Raw genomic sequence first — 14,754 nt, forward strand, 5'->3', positions numbered from 1 at the left:
TGGAAGTATTCCTGAGCCCATTCTGTGATTTCCTTTACAGTAGCATTCCTGTTTGTGGTGCAGTGTCGTTTAAGGGCCCGGAGATCACGGGCATCCAGTATGGTTTTACGGCCTTGACCCTTACGCACAGAGATTGTTCCAGATTCTCTGAATCTTCGGATGATGTTATGCACAGTTGATGATGATAGATGCAAAATCTTTGCAATTTTTTCGCTGGGTAACACCTTTCTGATATTGCTCCACTATCTTTCTGCGCAACATTGTGGGAATTGGTGATCCTCTACCCATCTTGGCTTCTGAGAGACACTGCCACTCTGAGAAGCTCTTTTTATACCCAATCATGTTGCCAATTGACCTAATTAGTGTTATTTGGTCTTCCAGCTCTTCGTTATGCTCAAATTAACTTTTTCCAGCCTCTTATTGCTACTTGTCCCAACTTTTTTGGGATTTGTTGACACCATGAAATTCTGAATCAACATATTTTTCCCTTAAAATGGTACATTTTCTCAGTTTAAACTTTTGTTCCGTGATTTATGTTCTATTCTGAATAAAATATTAGAAGTTGGCACCTCCATATCATTGCGTTCAGTTTTTATTCACAACTTTTTTGGAATCCGGTTTGTATATGCTTACACTGGAACATTATAATCTATTCTTCTTTACATCCTATGTAGAAACACTATAGTCTGTTATACTTTATATCCTATGTAGGAATAATATAGTTTGTTCTCCATTACTTTTAACTCCCTGAAATATATATATAATATATTAATGCAATTAATGCTTTTACTGGTTGTTATTGTACCAAGATAAATCAGCACACTTTCTCACATTAATACTCAGAGGACATCATCTCACCAGTAACAGCTGCAGCACCACAGGGGTGATGTCTCTACATGATTTTACACAATATGGGTTCATTTCCGAAACATCTTGTGTGATGGCAACATTTTAAGGGGGTTTTAATACTACCTAAATTTTATGTTGCATTTACTTCTAAATCCATGAATATTGTAGCTTATTTTTGAGTGTATGAACCACACCTTACTGTAAGATTTGTACTATGTATACATCTATTTCCTACATACATTCATTCCCTTGGCACATCCAGTACTTCTGAGTTCAACAGTACTTCTTCAATAAATTAAACATATCCTTTCAGTAAGTTGTATAAATTCCACTGAGAATAATATATGCGAACAACCTACTGATAAGATCGTTTCAAAACCACATAATTCTATATTGCTCAAAAAGTGGAATTCCTCCAATCCAAGGCCATTTTTTATCTATTCCTTAAAATACAATTGTTTCTGAAAATAAGTACAGGTATCGGACCCCTTATCCGGAAACCCGTTATCCAGAAAGCTCCGAATTACGGAAAGCCCGTCTCTCATAGACTCCATTTTAATCAAATAATTCAAAAATTTAAAACTGATTTCCTTTTTCTTTGTAATAATAAAACAGTACCTTGTACTTGATCCCAACTAAGATATAAATAATCCTTTTTGGATGCAAAACAATCCTATTGGGTTTAATTAATGGTTTATTGATTTTTTAGTAGACTTAAGGTATGGAGATCCAAATTACGGAAAGACCCCTTATCCGGAATACCCATGGTCCCGAGCATTCTGGATAACGGGTCCTATACCTGTACTAGTTTTACAGACATAAAAATCTGAATCCAACAATTCTCCAGCTAAAACTCCTTAGATCAAGTAGATGTCAATGGCAGATGTCCCTTCCCTTCCCTGAATTATCCTTTGCTTCAAAACTTTTTTTTTTTTTTTTTTTAGAGATTTTTTCAGATTTTTGACACTGGTTTATTTTTAAAAGTAGAGGTTTAGGTGCAGCAAGTTGAAAAATTCGGAGTAGCAACTTTTTTCTGTACAGTCTTTTTCAGTTCAGAATTTTTAGTAAATGAAAAAAAAAAATGTTAGAGTTTTAGTAAATCTATCCTTAGCTGTTCATGTTATTTGATTGATTCAGTGTGGATTGGATTTATACAGGAACATTTGATTGAAAACTACATTTAATGTAATTGTGCACCTGTTCTCCTGACTGAAAAAATATGATTTTCTTCCATTTGTGGGCTTAAATGATGCATGTTGTGTTGCCCCAGTAAGATATAACAGCTGCACTCTTTAATTCAGCAGAGCTTTTTCTCTGGTTATATATATATTTTCATTACATATAAAAATGTAAAAAATCAGGTATTTAATAAAAACAGCATTGAATTATGACATAAAGGAACAACAATGCACCAGGGTCTCCTAATAAATCCATCAGTCCCCTTTAGCATGGGAAGCTCTTGCTCATTGGCCAAGTAACTGCATTGCACTTTCCTCGAGGCCTCCTAATTTTCATAAATTTCTATATTCATTTTTACCAGCGTAGAGTTTTGTAGGGCTCCCAAATTTGTAAAATTAGAAATGACAGTGCATCATGGTGTGCCATGGTCCTTGTATGGTCCGACATTCAGAAAAGGCCAGTTGAGGCCTGAATCTTTGCTTGTACTATTTCTAGCATGTAGGCTTTTTATAGTTAAAAAGATTTTGGTGAAGCTGTGTGCTGTTCTGTTTTTATCCAGTGCCTATGGTTATTGTAACAATCTCCTATTAGGTAAAGTCAAACAGAATTTATTATGCTTTATCAGCACAATAAAAAAAATGCTGAGACCAACCACCAGGAATTGTTCTTGAGAAACTTCAGTTAGAATCACCATCGGTATAGCAGATGATAATTGGGGCAATAACTGCTATCAACATACATACCAAGTGCCATTCTTATACATTTTTCTCCCAGACAATTACTTGCAATTTTCCTACTCTTCCATCCTAGGGAATGTCACAAAAACAAGATGTCAAAAACATTGTGAGTACCCCAGTGCTTCTTTGTGGTGTGATTCCATTTACATTATTGAGATCAGAAGCCTCTTCTGGTCAGGCATGAAAACAGAAAGTTTAATTTTAGCTTGTGAAAGAAAATCACTTTAGACTAGGAAAAGAACATAGGATAAATGACAGGCACTTTTGGATACAGGGAAACCTTAATGTTACACATCACAGTACTGAAGGCAAACATGAGTAAAGGTGTAATAAATAAAAGGTGGGAGTAATTGTACATTAAGAAACAAGTTAAATACATTTTAGTTAGTGGAATCTTGAAAAATACAATAAATTGCAAATAAATGTAACATCTTGAAAGTTATTTTTGGAGTTGGCAGCTGGGTCTGATGTGAATATCTGAAAACTCAGATTGGCTAAGATCTGTGGGCATTCTGTCTAGTTGTCTACAGCTTTGTTTAATACTAGCAGACTTCAAAACCCTTAAAACAAAACACTCTGAAACAACATTAACATTTGATCTTGACCCATCCAGGATGATACTGTAATAAAAGGTAGCTATATTCTATGAAGCCAAACTCATTAATGTGACATATAAAGCCAATAAACTACTGATTAACATTAAGATATTCTTATTTGTGTGAGCATGTGAAGACAGGCAATGACAGAATGCAGGTTTAATTATAATCACATAGTTCAGATAAATGTCTTACTGCACTAATTAGCATGTATCAGGAAAGCTTCTAAGCAGCAAAGGGCTGTGCTGGTGAGTCTCAGAACTAGGCAAAATCACTGCATGGCATTTTTAGGGTGGGCCATGTGTTCTTGTGCCAGCCTACACTGGCCGAAAAAAACAACACCAGATATATAGATGAAATGTTGCATCATTTTATCTAACATCTTCATCACCACCTAAGCCACAATGACCCATTCTGTGCATACGGCTAGTGTCTGGTTGCACTGGTTTGGAGGCAACGTATATCTGTCAGCAAAGAAAACAACCTTTTACACCAATGTAAAAGGTTACGTTCTTTGCTGACAGACATACTTAATATCTGGGAACAGCTTGTTGCTAAGAAACAGAATACCTTACTTCCCATCAATGAATGACAAAGTTGGGCCAGAAGATGTTGCATACAATTAAAAACTTATAGTATAACATTTGTATTACAAACTTCGTACTGTCAAACGTTTGATAAGAAATGGGTGTGTTAACAATATAGCAAATGTATGTGGGATAGACTTTTAAAATGAGTAAAACCCAAGTTGCAACATATTTCCCTTGCGGTTTCCAAACAAAAACCATCCACACTGTGATAATTCCAAGACAAAAATGAAGAAACACACAGGACACAGCAGTACTGAAGTCTGCAATTCACCTTTTTATTGGTGCATATTATGACATGTTTTGGGAACTAGTCCTTTTTTCCTGTGTCCTGCATGTTTCTACTTTTAATAAATTATGATGTTGCAGCTTGTACAAAATGGAAATCTCTAACCTATAGGCAGGTTGAAGGTCTATAAAAATGATGATATTGTTTTAATTTATGCACAAGTCAACATTCAACATTACATGCCCACTCATACCATAGCCAAGTAAACCATAAACTCAATAGATTGTATTGTGGCAATATGCAGGGAGAGTTCAGGAGTATGACCTATGTATTTACTACTTTAATAAAAAGATAAACTAGTGAAACAGTTGACAATGCATGTCAGTAGGGTATTAGTATCTCATATCTGAAACTTAAAATTGATTTCCAAGATTTAACACAGAAACACTTCTTTTGTAGACTATTTGAATAGGAGGGGTTTATAAAGTTTATCATGCACTGTAACAGTAATCACACTATGAGAAAAAATTTACTTCTCTCAGAAAAATGCTTCAGGGCATGGCATGAGTCTGTGCAGCTTGATACTCTCTCCCCTCCTGTTTCTACTAAAATCTGAGCTACCAGTAGCCAGAGCTGCAGCACTGAAGTAGACCAAGCTGCTATCTTAAACAAACAGAGATGGTATCAAGGGCTGTCAACGCAGATATGGTAAAGCTTTCTACAGAATAAATATATTGTTCTATGCACTATTGTGTAATAAAATGGTTATAATGGTAGCCAAGTGGTACTTTTAAACAGAGAACAGCACACAGTTCCTTAGCACATAGTTTGTTCACAGGTTTTTGTCAGACACTTTGACAAGCCACACTGGCCACAACATCAAAAAATAACTCCTGCTCCCCTAACTATACAAGTGCCCCTAAAAGGCACAGGAAACAATCCCAGACAGCCACCTGCCAGTAGAGATAATCTACTGCTTTACACAGCTCCAGCCACACGAGGTGCAATGCCTCTCCTTACACACAAGGAACAGTCCTTCTCTCCTTCAAGAAATCAGAGTCTTTGCTCTCCATGCAGGCAGCAGCCTTAGACCCTCTGCTTTAATTAGCAGGTTCAACTCTCTAAGGGAGTCAACCTAGGAGCTCTTACACACAGGCATTTGCAGGCATTCATAAACATGTACTGAGTGCGTAAAAACATATATATTGCATTTATATATGTTTTTTAATGCACTTAAAGGAGAAGGAAAGGCTAATAGAGAGTTAATCTCAAGCTGCAGGCATACATTCAGTTCTCTTAATAGTGCCCTTAAGTCTCCCCATATTTCACCTGTTCAGATGATCAGAAGCCAAACAGGAAGAAAAAATGCTGCGCTGTGTAAAGAAAATTCCCATAATGCCTCGCTCCTGCACAGACACCCAGACCAGTGTACATACTCAGTTTGTTAGACTATTAAGTAGCTTCCTGCTGATTGGCTCAGATCCACATTCCTAAGGGGAGGGGATGAGTTCTTAGCATTCTTGAGGGAGGGGGGAGCTGTGTATCTCTGGCACAGGAAAACAGACACAACAAATCTTTTAACAGAGAACTCTGAACAGTAACAGCGTTTCTGTGAGTGCTTATGGCTGTATTTACATAGACCTTTCTGATAAAGCTTACTTAGTTTTTACATTTCTTTCTCCTTTAAGAGTTTTTTTTTTATCAATTACAAACACAACCCTCTATTATAATGTCTTGTGAACATGCATGAAGCACAAAAAAAGCACGTGGCATCAAAAAAAAGTGATAAAATAAATTGCAACTCTGAACGCACATGTGTACAACCCGGCAGAACACAAAAATAAGATCCTAGATCTGAATGAATGAAATATTCTTATTAAATACTTTGTTCCTTACATAGTTGAATGTGTTGAATGTGTTGACAACAAAATGGCCTTTGTGCAAGGAGGAACAGGAGGAGCACTGCCAGAGCCCTGCAAAATGACCTCCAGCGGGCCACAAATGTACATGTGTCTGCTCAAACGGTCAAAAACAGACTCCATGAGGGTGGTATGAGGGCCCGACGTCCACAGGTGGGGGTTGTACTTACAGCCCAATACTGTGCAGGACGTTTGGCATTTGCCTCTGGCGCCCAGTGCTCTTCACAGATGAAAGCAAGTTCACACTGAGCACATGTGACAGACATGACAGAGTCTGGAGACGCCGTGGAGAACATTCTGCTGCCTGCAACATCCTCCAGCATGACCGGTTTGGCAGTGGGTCAGTAATGGTGTGGAGTGGCATTTCTTTGGGGGGGCCACACAGCCCTCCATGTACTCGCCAGAGGTAGCCTGACTGCCATTAGATACAGAGATGAGATCCTCAGACCCCTTGTGAGACCATATGCTGGTGCAGTTGGCTCTGGGTTCCTCCTAATGCAAGACAATGCTAGACCTCATGTGGCTGGAGTGTGTCAGCAGTTCCTGCAAGATGAAGGCTATAGACTGGCCCGCCTGTTCCCCAGACCTGAATCCAATTGAGCACATCTGGGACATCATGTCTTGCTCCATCCACCAATGCCACGTTGCACCACACACTGTCCAGGAGTTGGTGGATGCTTTAGTCCAGGTCTGGGAGGAGATCTCTCAGGAGACCATCTGCCACCTCATCAGGAGCATGCCCAGGCATTGTAGGGAGGTCATATAGGCACACACACTACGGAGTCTCATTTTCACTTGTTTTGAGGACATTACATCAAAGTTGGATTAGCCTGTAGTGTGTTTTTCCACTTTAATCCAGACCTCCATGGGTTGTTAAATTTGATTTCCATTGATAATTTTTGTGTGATTTTGTTGTCAGCACATTCAACTATGTAAAGAACTAAGGGGCACATTTACTAACCCACGAACGGGTCGAAATGAGTCCGATTGCGTTTTTTTCGTAATGATCGGTATTTTGCAATTTTTTCGTATTTTTTGCGATTTTTTCGGCGTCTTTACAAATTTTTCGTTACCAATACGATTTTTGCGTAAAAACGCGAGTTTTTCGTAGCCATTACGAAAGTTGCGTAAAATCTGGCGATTTTTCGTAGCGTTAAAACTTGCGCAAAAAGTTGCGCTTTTTTCGTAGAGTTAAAACTTACGCGAAACTTCGCACCTTTTAAGTTTTAACGCTACGAAAAAGGCGCAACTTTTCGCGTAAGTTTTAACGCTACGGAAAAATCGGGCGATTTTACGCAACTTTCGTAATGGCTACGAAAAACTCGCGTTTTTACGCAAAAATCGTATTGGTAACGAAAAATTCGTAAAGACGCCGAAAAAATAAAAAAAAATACGAAAAAGTCGCAAAATGTTCGTTTTCAAGTCGGAACTTTTCCAATTCGGGTCGGATTCGTGGGTTAGTAAATCAGCCCCTTAGTATTTAATAAGAATACTTCATTCATTCAGATCTAGGATGTCTTATTTTTGTGTTCTTTATTTTTTTGAGCAGTGCATATTGTAAAATACATTTAACACTTCCTGACATTCATATTGACATAGTTTTCTAGGGGGCTGATTTACTTACCCATGAATCCGACCCGAATTGGAAAAGTTCCGACTTGAAAACGAATATTTTGCGACTTTTTCGTATGTTTTGCGATTTTTTCGGATTCTGTACGAATTTTTCGGATCCAATACGATTTTTGCGTAAAAACGCGAGTTTTTCGTATCCATTACGAAAGTTGCGCATTTTGCGTAGCGTTAAAACTTACGCGAAAAATGCGCAACTTTTCGCGTAAGTTTTAACGCTACGCAAAATGCGCAACTTTTTACGCAACTTTCGTAATGGATAGGAAAACTCGCGTTTTTACGCAAAAATCGTATTGGATCCGAAAAATTCGTAAAGAATCCGAAAAAATCGCAAAACATACGAAAAAATCGCAAAGTACCGATCATTACGAAAAAAACGCAATCGGACTCCATTCGACCCGTTCGTGGGTAAGTAAATCAGCCCCTAAGTGTCTAATTTTAATAAACTTTACAAGAATAATTTTAAATTAGCTTTTGCTCTGTTTACTATTTAACTTCGGTAATTTTGTGCATTTGACCTTTCTGTAACACAATTAAAGTCACAAAGAACAAGTCAGCAAGGCATTTGATAAATTACAGTTTTAATATGCTTGACAGAACAATAAAGAGGGTATTGCGTGCTTGTATAGCTCTTAAAAGGCTTTAAAAGAAACAAAGCCTATGCAGAATTTTGAGCTTACATCTTCTGGCCAAAATACCTTCTTACTATGACCTACCCACACAAAAGTTTAGATTCATACTATGCATTGCATTTGTTCTGCTCATGCTATGTTATGCTATGTTTTAAGGCTATTCAGCTTTCTTGTCATTTTAGGGGCAGTACACTATCGTTTTGGAGACATCTAGAGACCTATTTATCAAAATTTGAATTTGTGAGGTTTTAGAGTTTTTCTTCCACTTTGAATCAGCTCACAATTAAAAAAAACTCAAATATTCGCTTATTGATTAAAAAAAAAATCAGAATATAAAAAAACTTAAAAACCCGGAAATTCAGCTCTTAAAGTTACCAGGAGCGGCTTTTTGCTGCCCCTGGTAACTCTGGGGGCACTGCCGTCTGAGGCGAGTATCTCAACTTGCCACATGGTAGCAGCACCCCTGGTTTTAGCACAGATAAACTCAAATTGTGGTAACGTTTAAAATTCAAACATTGATAAATCAGGCCCTTAGTGTTAGGTCAATGCTCTGTCAGGATTGTAGTCTTTATTTGCTAGTGAGTTTTGATGAAGGATAAAAGCAAGGCAATCAACAGATGCATTTTTTTTTTTTGCGCAGTAAGGATAGTAAAAAGGTTCTGGTATTGCGTAAGAAATGTAAAATCATCTTTGATCACAAAAGTGGTGAACTCTGTACATTTTATTTCATCAAGTAGTCAGTAATTATTTAACACACACTGTCTCCAGTAGCTCCCCATCTTCTTTTCTGCTGATTCCCTGCACATGCTCTGTGCTGCTGTCAGTTACTGAGCTTAGGGACCCACTCACAATATACTGTATACACAAAATCTAAAAGTCACAATACAAGTCTAATCAGTAATTCATTCAGATTCTCATTAATTGGTAGCTCAGACCCTTCAGAATTTGCATCAAAATTAAATAACAAAGCCCTGTAGCCTTGGTTTCTTTGACAGGTAAAAGTAATTTTCTTTTTGATAATTAGCTTCTCAACAGTTGCCCAGAACACACTGAGCAGGGGCAATGTGACTACATTTTGAAGGCTCAATCATTAGTACTATAAACATGCTGAACCTTTAGGGCTCTGGCACACGGGGAGATTAGTTGCCCACGACAAATCTCCCTTGTCACGGGCGACTAATCTCCCCAAACTACCATCCCATCCCGGCGAAATGTGCAGCGTGTGCCATCCCACCGGCGACTTACATTTTCGCCAGTGGGATGGTGGTTCGGGGAGATTAGTCGCCCGTGACAAGGGAGATTTGTCGCGGGCGACTAATCTCCCCGTGTGCCAGAGCCCTTAGGCTGGTCATTACTTGCCTAAAAAGGAAGCAGTGACAATGGTTGAGGGTTTTTCTGCAACTTACAATCGTTGTGGAAATTAAGTTCATCAATGCAAGAAGGGATTTTGTAGTTGATTGAATATATCACAAATTGCCACTGTATCGCACCATCAGATACAATAAAGTCCAGGAGCCTTTTGCAGATTTTTGGGGCACTGTGGAATATAGCCCCATAGACTTGTGATTTAGAAGAAATCCTTTAGTACTATCATTTTAATGTTGGTTCCACCTTTTAATTTGTGTGGAGATCTCTGAATGAATAAAACCATGATGATAAATGATCATCAAAGGGAAAAATACAATACAATATTCATATCCTCATTTTTCAGTATTTTTTTTTTAATTAATAGCACCCTGGCAATCCAGTCAGTGTAAGAATATTATTGTTATGCTGACTGGTTATGAATTTAGACACATTTCATATGACTGCTTGCTAAGTAAATCAAGGACACTGCAATGCTTGAGTGATGCTTAGTTAAATATGAATTGTCTGGCATGAGCTAACATGCATTCTTTTTGGGTATTTGCCCACCAGTAATACCCTTTCATTAGAATCTTTGGACAAGGTTTACACAAAACAGTAACTATAGACCAACCAATATAAATAAACATAAAATATGTAAATATGTAAAAAGAAGGCATAATCAGAACCAGATTTACAGAACAGCTAAAAAGAACTGGATGTAAATAACATTCACAGAAAGTATATTTCTCCCAAGATCTTGTAGGATGTCTGTATTATAATCTAATTTTTCCAAGGCTATCATTATCAGGCTGTAAAGGGACGCAGAAAGAGAGATGGCAATGGGTAAAAAAGAAGTTATTGAAAAAAATAAATTTATTTTGCTTAAGTATGTATGTATATTTTTATTTATAAAGTGCTACTTATGTATGCAGCTTTGCAAAGCAGAACAATAGATTAATAAAACAAGCAGGGAGGAAATCCCTGTCCGTACAGCTTACAATCTAAAGGGGGTGGGTGACACAAATAGAAGGATATTAAGTGCTGCAGGTTACAGTGGATCTCACTGCATTATAAGTGCTATATACTGTATGTGTGTGATACAAGTATGATTTTCAGACATTCCTGTGTATACAGCAAAATGACTGCTGTGGAGTTTTCAGACCCAACTTCCACCAGAATGATTGTTTACCCTTCAACTTATGTCAGTTTTACCAAAAGAGTGTTGTTCTTGACTGGCTTTACAAATGAAGACTTGGAAAGGGAGAGCCCAGTGTGTTACAGGTTACTGCCCATGTGCAATTATGCCCAATGTTGATAAGTAAGCTCAAAAAAAAAATATATATATATATATAAAATAATTAAGTTGCGGTTATGTAGTAATTTGGGTCAAGTCGTTCCTGTTCTCTTTGCTTAACCAAAGCAACTTGTCCGAAATCCCCATTCAATAGCCTTCATAATGATATGAAACATCTGAAGCATTGATGCAGTCCTTGCCCGGTGGAATTCTTAGACCTGCCCAATAGATATCTGCCAGATTTTCAGGCAGATATTGGTTAGGTAGTCTATCTGAAGGGCCCGATGCATGAGTTAATAACCTGCCAACTCAGTCTGGAGGGGCTGTCAGCAGCTTTTATCACACATGTATGGAGACTTCCAGGCTTCTTGGTGTTTATCCTTGGACTTGATGCAGCACACAGACAATGGAGAAACTAGAAGCATTACAGGATAACATCTGGCAGCTGCAGTGCACATGCTCTTCTTATAGAAATGGTCTTTGATTTGCTGACTTTGAAGAATTAGTGATTGTTTCACGCTGAGTTATTACTGGCAGTGAGCAGCACATGCAATGCTGCAACCTCCTAAATTTATATGTCAGTTTCATTTAGGAATAAGCGACAGTTGTGGTATAATTCTGTATTACTACCTTGCATGCGGATAAAATATAAAATTTCAAACAGATTTAACGCTTGCCAAATGGTAAAGAGAAATGCTATTGCTCAAATGGAGCCCAATGCATTTTTAAAAGATAAATAGTACAATAACTGGAAACAATTTTTGCATGCAATAAATCATTTTACTTTTTTTTTATTCAGCAATTGTTCTGCTCACAATTTTCATACTAGATAACTATAAACAATATTTTTTTTCTCAGAGAAGTAAAATGCTATTACACTAAAGCTGGCCATACATGCACCGATATATGCTGGTACTGAGTGATAACTCATATAATCCTACAGCACACAATACTCTTCTGGGAAAGAATTATCTGCTTCTGCCTAAGCATATATTTCCACTGGATTACTCTTACACCAATGTTCCAATCCTTGTGAAACATGAACCACCCAACATCCATACAAGGTATACCGTACATTTTCCTATTCTTGCTGGAGTGACTGCTGCCCTTACACTTTGCCAAAACTATTATGATTTTGTGGAGCCATCACTAGAAATCCTACTTTTAGACTGAAGAGTATATCCCAAATTTGGCACAATGGTACACAGAAATATAAAATGAACCCAGTATTTGGCACCTGTTGTATTGTATTTATCCATTCTTTGTCCCTGTCCATATGCATCTTTGAAAAAGCATCAAGCAACAAAAGGTGTGTGTTAGAGATGTCTAAAGCCACAGCCTGATTGCTTTAGTTTGACACTGCATAAAATAAATATTTCTATTGCACCGTGGTGTCCCTTCCATTTGGCAAAAATTACATGCCTAAGGGCAATAACACAGGTCAATCCAGGTCTTGTGTAACATGCAGTAAATATGTGCAGGTTAATGGCATAAAGCATTTGTCTTTTTATTCTTTGTTAATTCTAGGAAAATCATCAATAACCCCACCAGTGCTGGGCCAAGCTGAAAGCGCGCCCAAGGCAAGCACCTTCCATTACTTAACCCACTTACTAGTTACTCACTTACTACCCCTCCCCCTTGGGCTTGTCACTGTAAAAAAACTGCTGATGCAAACCAGCATCTAAATATCCTCTAGGGCAAACAGCCATTACCCTCATGCAGGGCCTGAACTAGAGGTAGGAATGCAGAAGAGGTACATTTTTGCACCATAGGAACGTGCCTCTTCTGGCTACTCCTACAATCGACTGCAATATAGAATAAAACACAATGGCGGAAGGATATATAAATTGGGTGCAAATGTATAATCTGTACATCTTTGCACAAAATAGATAAGAGATGAACCAAATCCAGCATTTGGTTCAGGATTCAGCCAAACAAGTACTTTTTTGTTGAGTCAGGAATTCTTAATGCTTAGCCAAATCGAATCTGAAAATTATGTTTAAAGCTCTGGAAAACTGATGGTGACTAATTTCAGATGATAGAATTTTTGAGGGATTTTCTTCAAAACTAAATATATAAATTAGTGATAGGATCCAGTGTGGTATTCAGCACAATTTCCTGTGCAAGATTCACTATTTGACTTAAGAAATTAACCCCAAAATTACCAATTCAGTCAGTCTGTAAAATATACCAAGCCCTTCTTCACTCTGCAAGTGCATTTGGAGCACAATGTTTGCCCAGAGTGATTGTTCCTCAGCCAATCAGGATATTTATTTGGGGATAATTGGATTCTAGGTCCCTGCAATGCTGCTTATTTGTCTTTAGTTTCTGTAACATCTGTGGCTGAAAAATGACTCAGATATTTCCCATGGTTACTGCTTGCCATTTTTTTACTTGTAAAAGTATTACTTGCCTAGTATTTTGGAGTAAAATGATTTGCTTAGTACCTTGTATTCTTTTTTATTTAAAAAGATATTTAAAAAGCTGTATATTGTTTTCTAAAAGTGCCCTTATAGATGTTTATGCCTATGACTACGTATCTTTTGTATACGAAACGCATCAGGACCTTCTTTGTTTTAAGATCTCTACAATAAAGACAAGTTTTAGTGGACCAAGGAGTGCGTGCCATTTCTCTTAAAAACTGACAGGTTCTCTTTATTGTACAATTACTTACTTAGTAAATACTATGCAATACAAAAATCCTAAATCCAAAATTCTGGTAGCCTACCAGATGGTGACGTTGCCTCATTTCACAAGGTAAAATTACTCCATCATAACTACATTGACATCATACTATTGATCACATTATCACACATTAATCATTTGTAAGAGTTTCTAGCCCGGGACTGATGTTTCAGGTATTCTTCATGATTGTTTCTTTTTTCTTTTGTTTTAATTATGCTTACTCAATGAAGGCATGTTTTAAAACAAAGTTATATTTTATTTTAAAATGTTTTATATACTTTTTCTTCTTTCTTTCTCATTTTGTTTTACATTTTCTGTTTTTTAAGTTTCCCTTTCACATATTGTTTATCAATGTGCTTCCTCTTTTTCATTGGTGGTTTCTCAGATCCCATATTTATTTTCAGATTATTTTTCCCTTCAGTAGTATTGTTCCTTCTCATGCACTATTAAGCTTCCCCATTGTTTCATGTGGCATTTCACATAATTCTTTATCTATCTTATATTTCTCCTCTCTGTCACACTTTACAATTTGGCTGCTTACTCTTCCGCTCTTTAATTATATTGTGTGTCCTGTTATTGGTGTGGGGTTGAGGTTACTATGCAAACATATAAACAGATTACAGGCCCTAAACTTTTTCAGTTTGCTTTATATAGTTAGATCCTGCTACTTTTTCACCTCTTCTAGCCTTTATAGCTTACTGTATATCAGTATCTGATGGCTCATTCATTCAGTGGGTCCTACTTGGGTGCCACCCATTTCTGTAGCACAACTGCATTACACTGCTGATACAGTTACCAATGAACATGCACAATAGCAGAGCACCACAAAAGTTAACTGGCCCCAAGGTGTTCTTTATTTTATGCCACAGGTGTCATTATTGCACAGAATAAATTCACTCTAAATATGAATCCATATATGTAGCTATTATTAATAAAATATTTAGAATTGCTTGCTAAATGTAACTTGCTAATGAGGAAATTTTATGATAGTGAAGTTTAAGATCTCCAGCTTTTATTTCAAGCACCCTTTCACTGGAGAGCCAAGCATTGACTATATCTGGTATAAATACC

At 37.3% G+C, this 14,754-nt stretch overlaps 1 protein-coding gene across 1 annotated transcript in view; it reads right to left on the reverse strand.

Moving 5' to 3' along the window:
• The window catches only part of camk1d (calcium/calmodulin dependent protein kinase ID), a 186,364-nt gene that overhangs the window by 41,379 nt on the left and 130,231 nt on the right, over positions 1 to 14,754 (reverse strand). The gene's annotated exons all lie outside the window — the stretch shown is intronic.

The sequence above is a fragment of the Xenopus tropicalis genome, chromosome 3 (assembly GCF_000004195.4).
Source record: "Xenopus tropicalis strain Nigerian chromosome 3, UCB_Xtro_10.0, whole genome shotgun sequence".
Classification (NCBI taxonomy): domain Eukaryota; kingdom Metazoa; phylum Chordata; class Amphibia; order Anura; family Pipidae; genus Xenopus; species Xenopus tropicalis.